The sequence below is a fragment of the Panulirus ornatus genome, chromosome 10, assembly GCF_036320965.1.
Source record: "Panulirus ornatus isolate Po-2019 chromosome 10, ASM3632096v1, whole genome shotgun sequence".
NCBI lineage: Eukaryota > Metazoa > Arthropoda > Malacostraca > Decapoda > Palinuridae > Panulirus > Panulirus ornatus.
The window spans coordinates 18,583,924-18,601,423 of NC_092233.1; the positions used below are offsets into that span (position 1 = coordinate 18,583,924).

The window sequence follows — 17,500 nt, forward strand, 5'->3', positions numbered from 1 at the left end:
TATATATATATATATATATATATATATATATATATATATATATATATTATCCCTGGGGATAGGGGAGAAAGAATACTTCCCACGTATTCCCTGCGTGCCGTAGAAGGCGACTAAAAGGGGAGGGAGCGGGGGGCTGGAAATCCTCCCCTCTCGTTTTTTTTTTTTAATTTTCCAAAAGAAGGAACAGAGAATTGGGCCAGGTGAGGGTATTCCCTCAAGGCCCAGTCCTCTGTTCTTAACGCTACCTCGCTAATGCGGGAAATGGCGAATAGTTTGAAAGAAAGAAATATATATATATACATATATATATGTGTGTGTGTGTGTGTGTGTGTGTGTGTGTGTGTGTAAACCACTAAAATGTGTTTTCGTACACTCGGTACACGTGGAATACTTTTTGAAGAGCCTTGTCCACTCTGAAATATTCCTGCAGTAGACGACGGAAGAGTCCATTAATACTATAGCACAAAAAAAATTAGTTTTCATTTTGAAGATATCTAGAAAATCGCTCAATATCTTACGTCCTTTTTTTTTAATCGAAACATTAAGCTGGCCGACTCTCCTATAACTTATGAGACTAATTTACAATTAACCGTAAGACTTATGGATTATCTTCCATCATAATGATGTCAGAAAATGAATTTCATTGTACATACAACCTAAAATAAACAAATGCCAAAAAGATGTAAATTCAACAATGAAGATTTTGCAAAGACCTTCACATACATAGCAAATATATATATATATATATATATATATATATATATATATATATATATATATATATATATATATATATATATATATATGAATATATATATACATATATATATATATACATATATATATATATATATATATATATATATATATATATATATATATATATATATATATATATATATATATATCACACAGATAGATTATAATCCTAACATTAGAAATGCGAGACGATAGATGAAGCTCTTAACGTTGCACATATACCCCCACGGCCCAGCAAATCTCATCATTATCTCATATTTAAGCCAAAGGTAAATTTTTACTTCGTAGGTTAATGAGACATGGCTAACGAGGCGATGTGTTTCCTAGATGTAAAAAAAAAAAAGGAAAAAAGAAAAAAGAAAACAGCATCATCTTTAGCATCAGGCAGGCATGGAGCTCTGTGCATACTCAATACCTAGATAATAAAACCAAAGCACCAACTGCTATACATTAAGACCCAACTGCTATACATTAGGCACCAACTGCTATACATTAAGACCCAACTGCTATACATTAAGACCCAACTGCTATACATTAAGACCCAACTGCTATACATTAAGACCCAACTGCTATACATTAGGCACCAACTGCTATACATTAAGACCCAACTGCTATACATTAAGACCCAACTGCTATACATTAAGACCCAACTGCTATACATTAAGACCCAACTGCTATACATTAGGCACCAAATGCTATACATTAAGACCCAACTGCTTTACATTAAGACCCAACTGCTTTACATTAAGACCCAACTGCTATACATTAAGACCCAACTGCTATACATTAAGACCCAACTGCTATACATTAAGACCCAACTGCTTTACATTAAGACCCAACTGCTATACATTAAGACCCAACTGCTATACATTAAGACCCAACTGCTATACATTAAGACCCAACTGCTATACATTAAGACCCCCTCCCCCCAACACGTATCTCTTGCGACTAAGAGGGTGTTGGAGCGGAGAGGGAGTCTCTAAGTCCTCCCCTCCTGTACGATCACGCTCTAAAAGTGTTAGGAACAGAAGAAGAAGAAGCCAAGAGAGGGAGAGTTTCTTCACTCAAAACCTCGGCGTTAAGTCGTGTCACTCCCTTACCAAGGCGTGACGAGGCGAGCAGGTATGTAATGGGAAAAGAGGAGGGAAAAAAACACACATTAAGGTCACTTAAACGCCAATTTAGTCCGGCGTGAGGACGCAATGATCAGCATCAGCATCCTCCCCCAAGACCATCCCAACCACCTGCTCAACATGACTCTAGTTTACTGAGGTAATTACAGTTCTCATCAGTTTTCTCAGTAATATTACACCAGTTCTCAGTCTTACCATTAATCATGGATTATACCTTGGCGTTTCTCGTGAGACGGGAGCCCTGGCCTCTAGCTTAGAGCATCCTGGAGTATTATTATCATTACCATCATTATCTAGCGAGTGTGTAATTAACAAGTAGATTGTGTGTGCTCAGGTACCTTAGTCCATAATATTATGTATACGGCGCGTCGTAGGTTGAGTGTATGCATATACATGAATACATATATACATGCATATACAGAAAAAAGTGTAGTCATATATATATATATATATATATATATATATATATATATATATATATATATATATATATATATATATATATATTACATAATTCAACATCAGGAATTCGAACCTAACTTCGTACCATTTTCGTACTAGCTGGGTACACTAACCACTTGACTATGCTGCCAATGTGTGCTAATTTTCCTCTATCTATCGATCTATCTATATATATATATATATATATATATATATATATATATATATATATATATATATATATATATATATAGATAGATATACATAGATATATATAGATATATATAGATATAAATATATATATATATATATATATATATATATATATATATATATATATATATATATATATATATATATATATTCTTTCCCCAACGAATCAAGAAGCTGTTCCCACAACATTGCTCTTTCAAGTCGGACCATCAAGCCATGGTTATGAGACACTGGTACGAGGCAATACCTCACGTGGTGTGGCACACGGCGTCAAGAACTCATCACCAAGTAAGAATTCCAATAACGAAAGGAATTCATGCCATAAAAAGTTCATTAAAGCGGTTTACTCGTAACGCGATCCACGACACTGTTTGGGTCTGCGAGAGGCAAGAAGGTTCCCCCAGGTCTTTAAATGATTGATCGACTGGTCATGTGTCTTATGAGTAAGCTTGTGAATTTGTATCGAAAAAAATAACTTTTTTTTTTATTTCACAACTGACATCTATAATCTCTGAGTAAATGGTTATTATCTGAGTACTGCATGGGATAATTATGTTTATTCATTTAGGTAATGGATAACTGAATTATTAGCAGGCATGCAAGCCTCATCGTTTCCACAAAACAGAGGAAGGGGGGGGTATGTGGGTTAGATATCCACCTGCATCCGGGGACGTGTTAAAAAGGGCCTTTCAAAGCGAGGAGATAGAGAGAGAGAGAGAGAGAGAGAGAGAGAGAGAGAGAGAGAGAGAGAGAGAGAGAGAGAGAGAGAGAGAGAGAGAGAGAGAGAGAGAGTCCCCTCACACGAACACAACACAGTCAGCGCCACACGCAACTGTGCCATAAGCCTGAGCGAAAAAAAGGTATTTAATTAAAACTTTTATTACCACAAGGCTGTGTGTTGGGGGGGCGCGATGTGTTAGTCTTTTGGGGATGGTCATTCAGACTAAAGGCACACGCTGGGGTATGTACATCCACACACACACACACACACACACACACACACACGCCATATGTATCCAGGGTATGTAGAAAACACAGGGGACCCGGGGAAACCCCTGAGACCTATGGAACCCAGGGGGACTTGAAAAAAAAAAAAAGCCCAGGGGGCTCTTTTGAGACCCGAGAACACGTTCGAGACCTAGAGAACCCAGAGGATATAGAGGTTGGGGAAGGATTCCACAAGGGATCCACAGCGAAGTTGGAGAACCCAGGTACTGAAGAAGAACCCAGAGGGGAGAAAATGGCATAGGGAGACGAGGTATGGAGTGGGGGCGTCTGATGTACTGTCGCTATCACACGCTGGCCGTCATAGGCAGCCGTGTAGTGGCTCTTTGGTTACACAGTGAATGACGGTGGATGCTCTACGCCAATCGTCATCACAGTCATTGTGTTCTGCTCTAATCCTAATCGCATAACCACTGCCGTCGGATCCTCTAGGCTGATCCTAATCTCATAATCACTGCCGTAGGATCCTCTACGTTAATCCTAATCACATAATCACAGCGGTGGGTTTTTCGATGCTAATATTCATCTCACAATCACCGTTGTAAAATTTTCTACAGATACTCCTCTCTCTCTCTCTCTCTCTCTCTCTCTCTCTCTCTCTCTCTCTCTCTCTCTCTCTCTCTCTCTCTCCTCCACCCAGGCCCACCAGTCTCCTCCCGCTCACCACCTGGGCTTACCCCTTCAAGTCCCCGATCATCTCGTTTAAGCGTACTAACACCATCCCCGTCAATCAATAAAGTTCCCTGTCAACTCAACTCGGTCTCCATCAACTCCTCGCCAGTTGCACCATTCCCACACACATGCCTCACCCCGTCAACTCCTTCCCCATCAACTCATTGTCTGTCCAGCTAGCTCAACTTTGTCCCCTTTCGATTCAACCCCTTCAACTCAGACCCTTCTCTTAAACTCACCCAGTTTCCAACACCTCTTCCTGTCGCCACCAACTCACCTATTCCCTATCAACCTATTCTCTCCCCGTCAACTGACTTCGACCCCGTCAACTCACCAGTCTCCCCCGTCCCCACCCAGGCCACAGAGTCTCTCCCAGTAGGTCTTCCTGCCAAATTTAAATTTGCTGTCAGAACTCAGACCCCCGAGTAATTGATTTACAACTGCTGTGGAAGAACATGACTAACAAGTCAGGTTCTGAGTTCCAACCCCTTCTCCTCCACCCACCTATCCCAAAAAGAGAGGGAGAGAGAGAGAGAGAGAGAGAGAGAGAGAGAGAGAGAGAGAGAGAGAGAGACTAAGGCATGGGGAGTACGTAAAAAGGACAAGGATAGTAGGAGACTTGATGGTCAGTAGGGAGGTTCTGTGGTGGAGGACAGGAATATTAATTCTCAATCTGTTAAACGACAGTAAAGTAGAAGTCACCCTCCCTTGTAAGATGAACATAGTTCCATGTGTATACTGGTCCAGAGGATGACAAGGAGGGAGCCTTTCCTTCTCTTCCACTGTTACCAAGACGAGAAGGATGGTGTGCCTAGCCTCCTCTTCCACTGGTGCAGAGGATGATAAGGAAGGCGCGCCTATCCTTCTCTTCCTCTGGCGCAGGAGAGGATTAGATACGTGCTCCGTGAGGAACATACAAACATCATAACACAATAGACTCTCCGTTTTATGATGGTTTCTTGGCTAAAATCTTTGATTTTGGTCTTGCCATTTTCCTTTCCATTTCTGGATTTCCTTCTCTTCCGACTTCCTCACATGGTCCAAGTAAATGTGAGTGCTGAGATGAGGAAGTTCGTTGAATCATGAGAGTAAGAGAAAAGGGAAGAGTATGGGCGTTACCTGCAAGGGAGGAGAGAGGAAAATTTGGAAATGTACAAGAGAAAGCGATAGGATGCCAAAAGGAGAGTGCAGGAGCTGAAAGAGGGCAAATGAGACGTGAAGTGAGAGAGAATCGGCAATATTCAGGGAGACTGAGAAGATATTTTCGAAGGAGGTGAATATTGTGAGGAAACTAAGAGAACACATGAGAACATTAGTGAAGGGCACACATTGGGAAGTGATAAAAGGCAAAGAAGAGGTGAAGATGAGATGTAGAGATTATCGTGAAGGATTGCTGAATGTGTTAGAAGGTAGAGTGGCTGACGTGGGATGCTTTTGACGTGGAGGTATACAAAGCGAGAGTCGTGGCAAGTGCTTTAGTAAAAAGAAAGGACGCGGTGAAAGACTTGTGGCAAAGCGGGTGGAGTGCATTTGACTGCAAATGTCGTTGTTTGGTTAGCTGGGTGTCTGGGAATCGGCGAAATGCCTGTATAGTGCCACTGTGTAAAGAAAGTGTTCAAAATACAGATGTATGAGTTTGTTGAGTTTTCTTGGTAAGTTGTATGGGCGAGTGGTAACTTGTATGTGGCATCTATGGATCAAGAGAAAGTGCATGAGAGAGTTGGTTGCTCTGGGGAAGGTGTTGTGAATATATGGGAGTGAAGTTACTAAAAGCAATGAAGTGTTTTTATCAAAAGACTAAGGCGTGTATGCGAGTAGGAAGAGATGAGGGGGAGTGGTTCTTGTCGAAGGTGGGTCTGCGGTTATGGTGGGTGATGTCAGGACAGCCGCTTAATCTCCTTACGGATGGGGCGGTGAGGGAGGTAAATGCGAGGGTCGGAGAAAGGGTCAGGTACGCAGTCTGAAGGATGGGAGGGGAAGGACCTGGGATATGGGTCGGTTGCTGTTTGCTAATAACACGGCTTTGGTGGCAGACTCGAGTGAGTAGCTACAAAAGCTGATGTCAGAGATTGGAAGAGTATGTGGGAATAGAAGGTGAAGATCAGTGTGAATAAGAGTAAGGTTACTAAAGCTATAATGGATTGTGTTTTGAACGGAGCAAACCGGGAGGAAATGGAGTGTTTTAGGTACCTGGAAGTGGATGTGACTGCGAATGGAACTATAGGATCTGAAGTAAGCAATAATTTGGGTGAGGATTCAGAGGTCCTGGGTGCATTGACGAGTGTGTGGAAACAGAAGTACGTAAGAGAGTGGATATGTTAAATGTGAAAAGCCTGTGGAAAACATTTGGTGTGAGGAGGATAGATCGAGGAAGAAATGAGTTCTGCTAGTAAGAAGAATATATGGTCGAGAGAACTGAAGAGGGTGCGCTGAAATAGTTTGGACACATGGAGAGGATGAGTGAAGAGACCATGACTGAGAGGGTACACGTTTCAAAACTGGAGAGAAGAAGGAGAACGGGAAGACCAAATTGGAAATGGAGGAATGGTGTGAAAGATGTTTTCAGTGCTCGGGACGTGAACATACAGGAAGGAACGAGGCGCGCACGGGTTTAAGGGAATTGGAGAGATGCGGGGTAAAAGGGGCAACATGCTATTGATTTGATGAACTAGGACGTATGAAGTAATTAGGGGAACTATGGAAAGGTCTGTGGGGATTGACTATGGGTAGAGGGCTCTGATATCGGTGCATTATACATGTAGCCAATTGAAGCAGTTCTTCGTCTGTTCCGGACACCTCCTTCCTACGCAAGATTAGGTGAATACACGCACACACACACACACACACACACACACACACACATATATATATATATATATATATATATATATATATATATATATATATATATATATATATATGAAATGAAGGAGCTTCTTCATTATTAACAGCAGTCGACACACTTCATCTGGGAGAGTAGAAGGCCCCATAACCCAGCCGTCACCCAAAAGTTTAAAAGCTGTAACCTAGACGGCAATGATTAAAGTGTCGAACGGTGAACTACCACTGTAGGGTTCGATCCTCTCAAGACCCCGCAATATTCTGTACACGAACCACTTTCATACTCAAGATGAGCTTGTCGGGAAAATATACCTCAGTGATTACATAAAAAAAAAAAGTGTTTCATACCTCGTTGATTGCTCACAAGGGGAGGTATTTTTTTTTGGTGTTGTTGCTGCTGCTGTAATTCCTGCATCATTATAGTAAGACGTTATGACTGGTATTGTGACAACTCTTACGTCGAGTGTTGTTACGAGGGTAGTGCAGTATATATAATGGGATCCGATATTCATCACCGTTGTTACCCGGTGCGTGAGATTAATTCCCTCAAATAAAAGAAAGTTATTATGAACGACGATGATCGTTATTTGCAGCATATTAAGAGAGGGAGCTGTGTCTATGACCTGGTTTAATACTATTCATACTCTCTCTCTCTCTCTCTCTCTCTCTCTCTCTCTCTCTCTCTCTCTCTCTCTCTCTCTCTCTCTCTCTCTCTCAATTTTTCTCTAATGTTTGAGTAGGTGTTCGTGTAGGAATACGTGCATATACAAACACACAGGTATACACACAGACACTGCAAGCACACACACACACACACACATTACATAGGGGAACAGGTGGGTTAGCGGCAACAGCGTAAACGCAAGATCATCGGCACACCATTTTAGCGTATCGAAAAGACTTCTTGCATTTGCCTGGATCGTCAATGGTCTAAGCGGTATGCGCTTCTGTATCTGATCTCCTATACACGTGGTAAATAATTTTTCCATGACATCAATCGGCCCAGCTCTTTTCTTTAAGATATTTGGGAGTGGACTTGGCAGCGAATGGAATAATGGAAGCGGAAGCGAGTTACAGGGTGGGGAAGGGGGCGAAGGCTCTGGGAGCGATGGAGAATGTGTGTGTGTGTGTGTGTGTGTGTGTGGATGGGGCGTTCTTCGGTCTTGAACTTAGATCCAATAAAATATCTCTTCTCAAACTCATCATCTAAGTTAAAGTACCCTAGATCTTTCATTGATAAATCCCTTAAGTTAGCAAAGAAATCATTTTATAAAGTTGAGCCCAAACCTCCCACTGACACCAAGATTCTTTTAGGTCTCCCTTTTAATAATAATTCTACTTTACTTCCCATGTTGCTTAAATCCTTTAACGTAAATGTTGTCTTAAGCAACAATAATACTATAAAGAATATCTTAATCAGGAACTCACTAGAAAATTCTCCTGGGTGCATCTATAAAGTCCTATGTAGAAATTGATAAGTCTTATGTTGGGCAGACTGGTAAGGATCTTTCTGTTAAACTAAAGCAACATAAATATAGTATAGGAACGGGACAAGAATCAAAAGCTTTGTTTAATCACGTTAAAAACTATGATCATTGTATTGACTGGAGTAATGCCATCTTAGTTATTAACTCTAACTCCAGTACCACGAGAAATATCATTGAATCTTCGAAGTATTATTAGATACACAAAGACTTGTAATCATAATATTAGTGTAGGTCTATACAAATTGGATAACTTTATTGTTGATAAAATTTGTAAACAATTCCCCATCTTGTCCACATAATAAGTTTATGATACGCTTGTTGTCTGTCTTGGACAATCACACGTTTACCAAATGACGTCCTAGCTACGTCTCTTCGTTGTATATCAAATGACCTATGTTTCTCTCTTGTGTCTCCCCTGATGATGTGATTATTACACGAAAGTGCACTTGGGAACTTATCGTGTTTCATTTTCCCCGTGGACTCATAGGAACATGCTTGATCACGCGCAAAATTGTGATCCTTTCCAACATATATATATATATATATATATATATATATATATATATATATATATATATATATATATATATATATAAGTGTGTGTGTGTGGGTGTGTATAGGGGTGAGAACGTGTGCGCTGGCCAGTCCCCACACCTAACCATACATCAGTCATAAGATAAAGCTGGATCTAGTCCTCTAACGCAATTCCCACAACCGTTAATGATCGCGGATAATCCTGGACCATTCATCTCCCTGATCCTCTGGCCAGCTTGACATACCTTGCCCACACCACACGCGCCAGGGCGGCCCCCTCCTCACCATCATGACTATGCATGAGTGTGATTACCAGTCATACTCTCAGTTGCATGAGAAGTTCGGAACTTGAGGGGGGGGGTACGATCCTGAGACCAGAACTGGATGGGACAATTCACTCGGCCCTTGAAATTCCATCTGGGTCACCGTGAGTGATGGCCGGATGCCTACGTACGTATACCGGACGAGGTGAGAGTATATATATGTAGAGTTCCGGGTATATTACGATCAACACACACACATTTTATATATATATATATTTCTTTCTTTCGTACTATTCGCCATTTCCCGCGATAGCGAGGTAGCGTTAAGAACAGAGGACTGGGCCTTTGAGGGAATATCCTCACCTGGCCCCCTTCTCTGTTCCTTCTTTTGGAAAATTAAAAAAAAAAAAAAAAAAAGAGAGGGGAGGATTTCCAGCCCCCGCTCCCTTCCCTTTTAGTCGCCTTCTACGACACACACACATATATATATATATATATATATATATATATATATATATATATATATATATATATATATATATACGCAGGACTTATTATTCATTTTCCAAGAACACAGTACCCGTGATCAGTCCTATTGTATGAAAATGATATCATTTCCTGTCATTTCATATTCATTTAGGGTTTGAAATTTGAAACGGCTGATGAGACACGTTTACATTAAAATGGGAAACTGATTTCAGCCAATGTGTCAATCACTCGTAATTCTCTGTGGTGTAGCGGTCAGCGTTACTGACCATCACGCATACACGGGCCGTCTGGGGTTCAGACCCGCATAGGTTCGAATCCTGGTCGCAGCACCCGGTCCACAGTCTGCCTAGCTGTTCATCTCTCCCCTCAGGGATGATCTATCAAATTGATACCTGGTACAGTCTAAGGCATGCATGTGTGTGCATACATACATAGAAGTCAAGACATGGTATATACATATAAGGTTATGAGACGGAACATCTTGAATTCAAAGCTCTCTCCTCGTAATACACACAAATAGTAACCACAACATGCTAGTGGTTAACATTATTGCCCCTGGATCAGCACCCAACCTAGGTGTTCATCCTCCTCCCAAGGCTGGTCGATAAATAGGTACCTGGCTTAAGCTGGTGTGTGTGTGTGTGTGTGTGTTGTGTGTGTGTGTGTGTGTGTGTGTGTGTGTGTGTTGTGTGTGTGTGTGTGTGTGTGTGTGTGTGTGTGTGTTGTGTGTGTGTGTGTGTGTGTGTGTGTGTGTGTATGCAAAGACTTTGTACATATACACAAGGTTAAGAAATAGGAACACAAGTGCAAAACTTTCTTCCCGCAACACACTGATAGTAATCACACATACACACACACACACACACACATACCCAAACACACACATATACACACACACATACAAACACACTTCTCATGTGGCAAAATGTATGAAACTAAGAAATTCTTGACTGAAGAATTAACATATCTAAAAAAAAAAAAGAAGGTAATTTGCCAAAGAAATTTGCATATCAAACTGTTTCTGAATTGATGATCAAACTTTCCCTCTCTCTCTCTGTTTATCCTATACTGGCTTGGTGACGGCCTAAGGTCTTTTTTTTTTTCTTTTTTTTGGGGGTAAGAGGTGCATTTTGTGACGTGCTGAGAGAGGGAAGGGGGGGAGGGGTTAATATTCCTGGTCACCATCTTAGAGTCAGCAATCCTTGGTCAACATTCTTGGGCGGGGGTCACATCAACCCTGTGTTATCATATCCTTTAGATCACCATCCAAGAGTCATCTATCCTTGTGACACCAACAGTCCTTGAGTCACCATCCCTGGCTCACACACTCTTAGGTCACCATCTCTGGGTCACCATTCCTCATGGTATCATCTCTTGGTCACCATTCCTGGCTCACTATCCCTTATGGCTCACCATCTTTCGTTCACCATCCCTGCATTACCATGTGTTACTTCTGTTTCCCTAACCACAACCAAATGGATATGATATTTTCATTTTCCTTTCCTCCAAAAAATTTTAATAAGTAAATGTAAATGACTTGAAATTAAGCCATTACTGCAATCTACTTGGTGTAAATGCGATACGTAATTAACATATATTTCATTCTTGAATTCAATCTCTCTCTCTCTCTCTCTCTCTCTCTCTCTCTCTCTCTCTCTCTCTCTCTCTCTATCTATCTATCTATCTATCTATCTATCTATCTTACGTAAAATGTTAATATCATTTGCCATTTCTTTCTTTCACGTTATCCCACAAAGTTGTGACATTCACTTTTGTCCAGGACGATTAAGATAAGCTGAAAAGGTAATGTAAAGATGTAATTACAGGAAGACAGATAAGAGCGAGGCGTAGCCAGGGTTTCACATTAATGAACAGATGTAGAATGACATGTTACGGTGATGGTTGTTGGAAGATGTTACTTCTCAGACGTATGCTGGAGAGGAGGAAGGAGGAGGAGGAAGGAGGAGGAGGAAGAAGGGAAGGAGTAGAAAGAAAGGAAGGGGAATGGGAGAACAAGGACGAATAAGAAGGAGGAAGATCAGAAGGAGACTAAAGAAGAGGAGGAGAAGGAGAGAGAGAGAGAGAGAGAGAGAGAGAGAGAGAGAGAGAGAGAGAGAGAGAGAGAGAGAGAGAGAGAGAGTATAGGTTCGTCTTAAGACCCTAAAACAACAATGATATTTCTGAGTTAAATTCTGTCTATTATAATCCTTCCCTCCCTCACCCAGAGGACCAGGATGTCCTTGACCACGCCATTTAAAAAAAAATAACATAAAAAAGAGCCATTTTTATCCTAGTTCCCCACTAACAAAAAACAAAAATATACATTTCGTATCACCTTTCTTTCGCATGAATAGCTCATACTAAACATCTCTCACTTACACACTCACACAGACACACACACACACACGAGAGAGCTTTTAATAACAGCACCTCCGATGCGGTGGCTCGACCCTTAGGGAAATTTTCACGAGTGTGTACATCACGCTGTCTTACCTTTACGATCGGTTGGCCAGCAGCATCGCCAGGCTTTGTTGGGTGGCTGCTGGGTTTTACAGCTCCTCTGGCCGTGTGAGAATGATATTGAGTGTGCATGCATTCATGCATGGCAGTGTATTACATCTATCTATCTATCGATTTGTCAGTATATATATATATATATATATATATATATATATATATATATATATATATATATATATATATATATATATATATTCCTATGAGTCCACGGGGAAAATGAAACACGATAAGTTCACAAGTGCACTTTCGTGTAATAATCACATCATCGGGGAGACACAAGAGAGAAATATAACAGTCAGTTGATATACATCGAAGAGACGAAGCTAGGACGCCATTTGGTAAACATGGGGCTCTTGTAACCTTACGGCTGCGCTACGTTCAGTAACAGGAATGAGAAGGAGTCTTTGAAGTGACAAGTTCTCTGACGAGATTGCAATGTGTGTGTGTGTGTGTGTGTGTGTGTGTAACTGGTTCAAAAAACAAATGTAGAATAACTCGTGTACTACACAAACAATAACAACATTCTGCATGTTTTTGGGGCACAAAATATATAAAAGATTTTTATCCATGAAACACATAATTGAAGTGTACTCTGTGTTATAAATGCATATATGATAATGTATGAGAGAACGCGTTAGCAGTCATATGAATTCTGTATATGTTACCACATCCTGCATTTGTTGGACAACAGTTTACATAATTGGCTCGTTTGTCATAACAGTCTGTTGGCGAACGATCAACATCCCACAGACATGAGGTCGACGAGTGTGTGTGTGTGTGTGTGTGTGTGTGTGTGTGTGTGTGTGTGTGTGTGTTCTGAATTATTACAATAAACACCTTTTTGTAATTTCTGTATCACTCTCCCGTTCGCCCCTTCCAGGTTACAGCGTTATTGTATGGTTAAGAATGATGATTTGCTGTGAGTGCCTTTTTTTTTTTTAATACATGCTAGCGTTCCTGAATATCATTGAGCAAATCTTTTATCTTCTGTGCCACATCATCTCTTCGTACTCTGGGTGTTGCAGAGTTGGCTTATGGAGAAAACGAACGAGGCTGGGTCTCGATTTTTTTTTTTTTTTCTATTTATATCTAATTATATCGATAGATATCCCCTTCATTTCTTTTCCTTCATTCTGCTAAATGATGCCTCTTGTTAAACGAGAGGAACAGAGAGAGAGAGAGAGAGAGAGAGAGAGAGAGAGAGAGAGAGAGAGAGAGAGAGAGAGAGAGAGAGAGAGCAAATTTCATTGTCCATTGCACCTTTGGCAACTCTTAAGAATGTACTTCGTTATCTTCGGCGCTCCTATTTCTAGATTACGTATCACCTGGACACATAAGAATGAGTCTCGATCATTGGTCAGGATATACTTACAGAAGCACAGACGTACACATAGATGTACATGTATAGATTCGTAGGTATGTATGAATCTATCTGTCTATCCTCTTATCTATCTATTTGTCTCTATATACGACAAAAGGTCACAGCGTTGCGCGCGATCTAATTTCGGACTGTAACGCATTCGCGAGTCGTCGAGATTCGAACCTGCTAAGTTCGAATCCTGGCCACGGCAGTCAGCCCACAGCTAATCCTAACTGTTCTATCTCTACCCGGGGCTGGTCGATAATGAGTCTCTGGCTTAGGATTGGCTGTTTGTAAGTATATATATATATATATATATATATATATATATATATATATATATATATATATGAAGAGTGTGTGGAGGTCGAGAGCATTGTCTCGGAGAGCAAGAGTGGGTGTGTTTGAAGGAATAGTGGTTCCAACAATGTTCTATGGTTGCGAGGCGTGGGCTATGGATAGGGTTGTGCGCAGGAGGATGGATGTGCTGGAGGTGAGATGTTTGAGGACAATGTGTGGTGTGAGGTGGTTTGATCGAGTGAGTAACGTAAGGGTGAGAGAGATGTGTGGAAATAAAAAGAGCGTGGTTGAGAGAGCAGAAGAGGGTGTTTTGAAGTGGTTTGGGCACATGGAGAGGATGAGTGAGGAAAGGTTGACCAAGAGGATATATGTGTCGGAGGTGGAGGGAACAAGGAGAAGAGGGAGACCGGATTGGAGGTGGAAGGATGGAGTGAAGGGGATTTTGTGTGGTCGGGGCCTGAACATGCGGGGGGGTGAAGGGAGGGCGGGGAATGGGGTGAATTGGAGCGATGTGGTATACCGGGGCTGACGTGCTGTCGGTGGGTTGAATCGGGGCATGTGGGGCGTCTGGGCTAAACCATGGAAAGCTGTGTAGGTATGTATATTTGCGTGTGTGGACGTATGTATATACATGTGTATGGGGGGGGGGGGGGGTTGGGCCATTTCTTTCGTCTGTTTCCTTGCGCTACCTCGCAAACGCGGGAGACAGCGACAAAGTATAAAAAAAAAAAGATATATATATATATATATATATATATATATATATATATATATATACATATATATATATATATATATATATATACACAGAGGAGTAAAGACATAACACATTTATACAAGGTTAAGAGACACGGGTCAACATGATGTTATACTCTCTCGCGGTAACACACTAATAGTAATCACACACACACACACACACCCACACACACACACATATGTATCAGCCCAGTACTCACTCATATATTCATATCCCGTAAAAAAAATATTTGACAAAAATGCCTGATGTAAACGTATATATTTTTTTTCCCCTTTTAGATGTGACTCATTATCATTCAATTTCCATGAATTGTAACATTCGCTGCTTTCATCACGGTAATGACGTAGGTACCTTTGGGTGTTCATTTTATTCACAACTGAAAATACAACAGTACAATGTATAATCTTTTCTTTTTTTTATCTATTTATCGAATTCATCTAATCTATCGATCTTTGGTGTGTTTTTTCTTTTTTTTTGGCCAAGTTGAAAGTAAGTTTTACCTCATGGCTTTAGATGTTTCGTAGTTGTATTCATGTTAAGAAAACACTTATGAACGCACACAACTCAAACGAATACAGTGAAGCAGTCGAGAGAACGCAGCGACACTAGAACTACAGCATAAACATATACAATAAACCAGGTCCAGTCAACTGGCGGCCCGCGGGCCAAATCCAGCCCATGAGTGGTTTTTCATTGGCCCTTTGACACACTTAGAAGAATTAAGATGAATTATTGAAATTTATTCATTTATACAAGTACTTACGAAATTTTGCATAAATGGATGTTGATCATGACCAACTGTATTAATCAGGTGAATGAAACATGCGATCAACTGTAATAATAAATTGACTGAAATGTATTCTTCCCAGCACCACTGTGCATGATCGTAGCTACAGTAGAGTAATCTAAAGAACGTAGCGAGGGATACAGTAGAGTGATCTAAGGAACGTAGCGAAGGATACAGTAGAGTGATCCAGGGAACGTAGCAAAGGATACAGTAGAGTGATCTAGAGAACGTAGCGAGGGATACAGTAGAGTGATCTAGGGAACGTAACGAGGGATACAGTAGAGTGATCTAGGGAACGTAGCGAGGGATAAAGTAGAGTGATCTAGGGAACGTAGCAAAGGATACAGTAGAGTGATCTAGGGAACGTAGCAAGGGATACAGTAGAGTGATCTAGGGAACGTAGCAAAGGATACAGTAGAGTGATCTAGGGAACGTAGCAAAGGATACAGTAGAGTGATCTAGGGAACGTAGCAAGGGATACAGTAGAGTGATCTAGGGAACGTAGCAAAGGATACAGTAGAGTGATCTAGAGAACGTAGCGAGGGATACAGTAGAGTGATCTAGGGAACGTAACGAGGGATACAGTAGAGTGATCTAGGGAACGTAACGAGGGATACAGTAGAGTGATCTGGAAAACGTAACTGATATTGCCTCTTGTTACAGACTCAGGAGACACGAGTTCCCCTGGTGAGGAACCACATGAGAGAGGCATACAAGGGCGCCTTCCTCCTGGCCAGGTGTGTGAGGTTTACTTGACCGACCGGAGAGGCTTATTTGGCCGGGAGGAGGTTTCTTTTTCCGGGAAGAAGTTCATTTGGCCGGGAGGAGGTTTCTTTGGCCGGGAAGAAGTTTATTTGGCCGGGAGGAGGTTTATTTAGCCGGGAAGAAGTTCATTTGGCCGGGAGGAAGTTTCTTTGGCCGGGAAGAAGTTCATTTGGCCGGGAGGAGGTTTCTTTGGCCGGGAAGAAGTTCAATTGGCCGGGAGGAGGTTTATTTAGCCGGGAAGAAGTTCATTTGGCCGGGAGGAGGTTTATTTAGCCGGGAAGAAGTTCATTTGGCCGTGAGGAGGTTTATTTAGCCGGGAAGAAGTTCATTTGGCCGGGAGGAGGTTTATTTGGCCGGGAGGAGGTTTATTTGGCCGGGAAGAAGTTCAATTGGCCGGGTGAAGGTTCACTTGAACGGGCGGCGGGAGTTTACTTCACGAGGCGAAGCTTCACTTATTAGGGCGGGAGTGGGGAATGAGGGGAGATGAGGCTATACCAATAGCTATATCAAGTATTTCAATCACCAGAACACGAAAGATAATTACGGCCGTAGGTATTTCATTTACCGAGTAGCAAGAATGAGTGTGTGTGTGTGTGTGTGTGTGTGTGTGTGTGTGTGTGTGTGTGTGTGTAGTCTGTAAGATAAGGGGAGGGAGATGTAAACCTGTGAGGCCCTTCGTTTGTGTAGTCTGTATGATATGGAGAGGGAGATGTAAACCTATGAGGCCCCTCGTGTGTGTAGTCTGTATGATATGGGGAGTGAGATGTAAACCTGTGAGGCTCCTCTTTCAATATTCTTTACCTGCGCCGAGATTTTGCTATTACGTAAGGCTAGTTCATGTTCCTAGTAGATTTGGGCCTTCTGGGCCTTCCTCTGCTTGCTCCTACGGGAGAACAGCGAAAGAGCATTGTTCAGTGGTATGATTACTCACCCCTGTCACATTATTTTTCTCTTCATACCTTCCATATTACAGGAACAACCTTCCCCCTTACTAATAACATATTTTCCCGAAAACATGTCTTCCCAGCATCCGACAATATCTATCATGCCAAGAAATTGGATGAATTATTGTCATCCACGTATGGAGGTTAATTCCTCTGACTGGCTTTTATAGAGTATATATATATATATATATATATATATATATATATATATATATATATATATATATATA

General features: G+C 41.3%; 1 protein-coding gene across 1 annotated transcript in view; it reads left to right on the forward strand.

The window, feature by feature from the left end:
* Nucleotides 1-17,500, forward strand: part of LOC139750816 (uncharacterized) — a 391,495-nt gene that overhangs the window by 203,938 nt on the left and 170,057 nt on the right. The gene's annotated exons all lie outside the window — the stretch shown is intronic.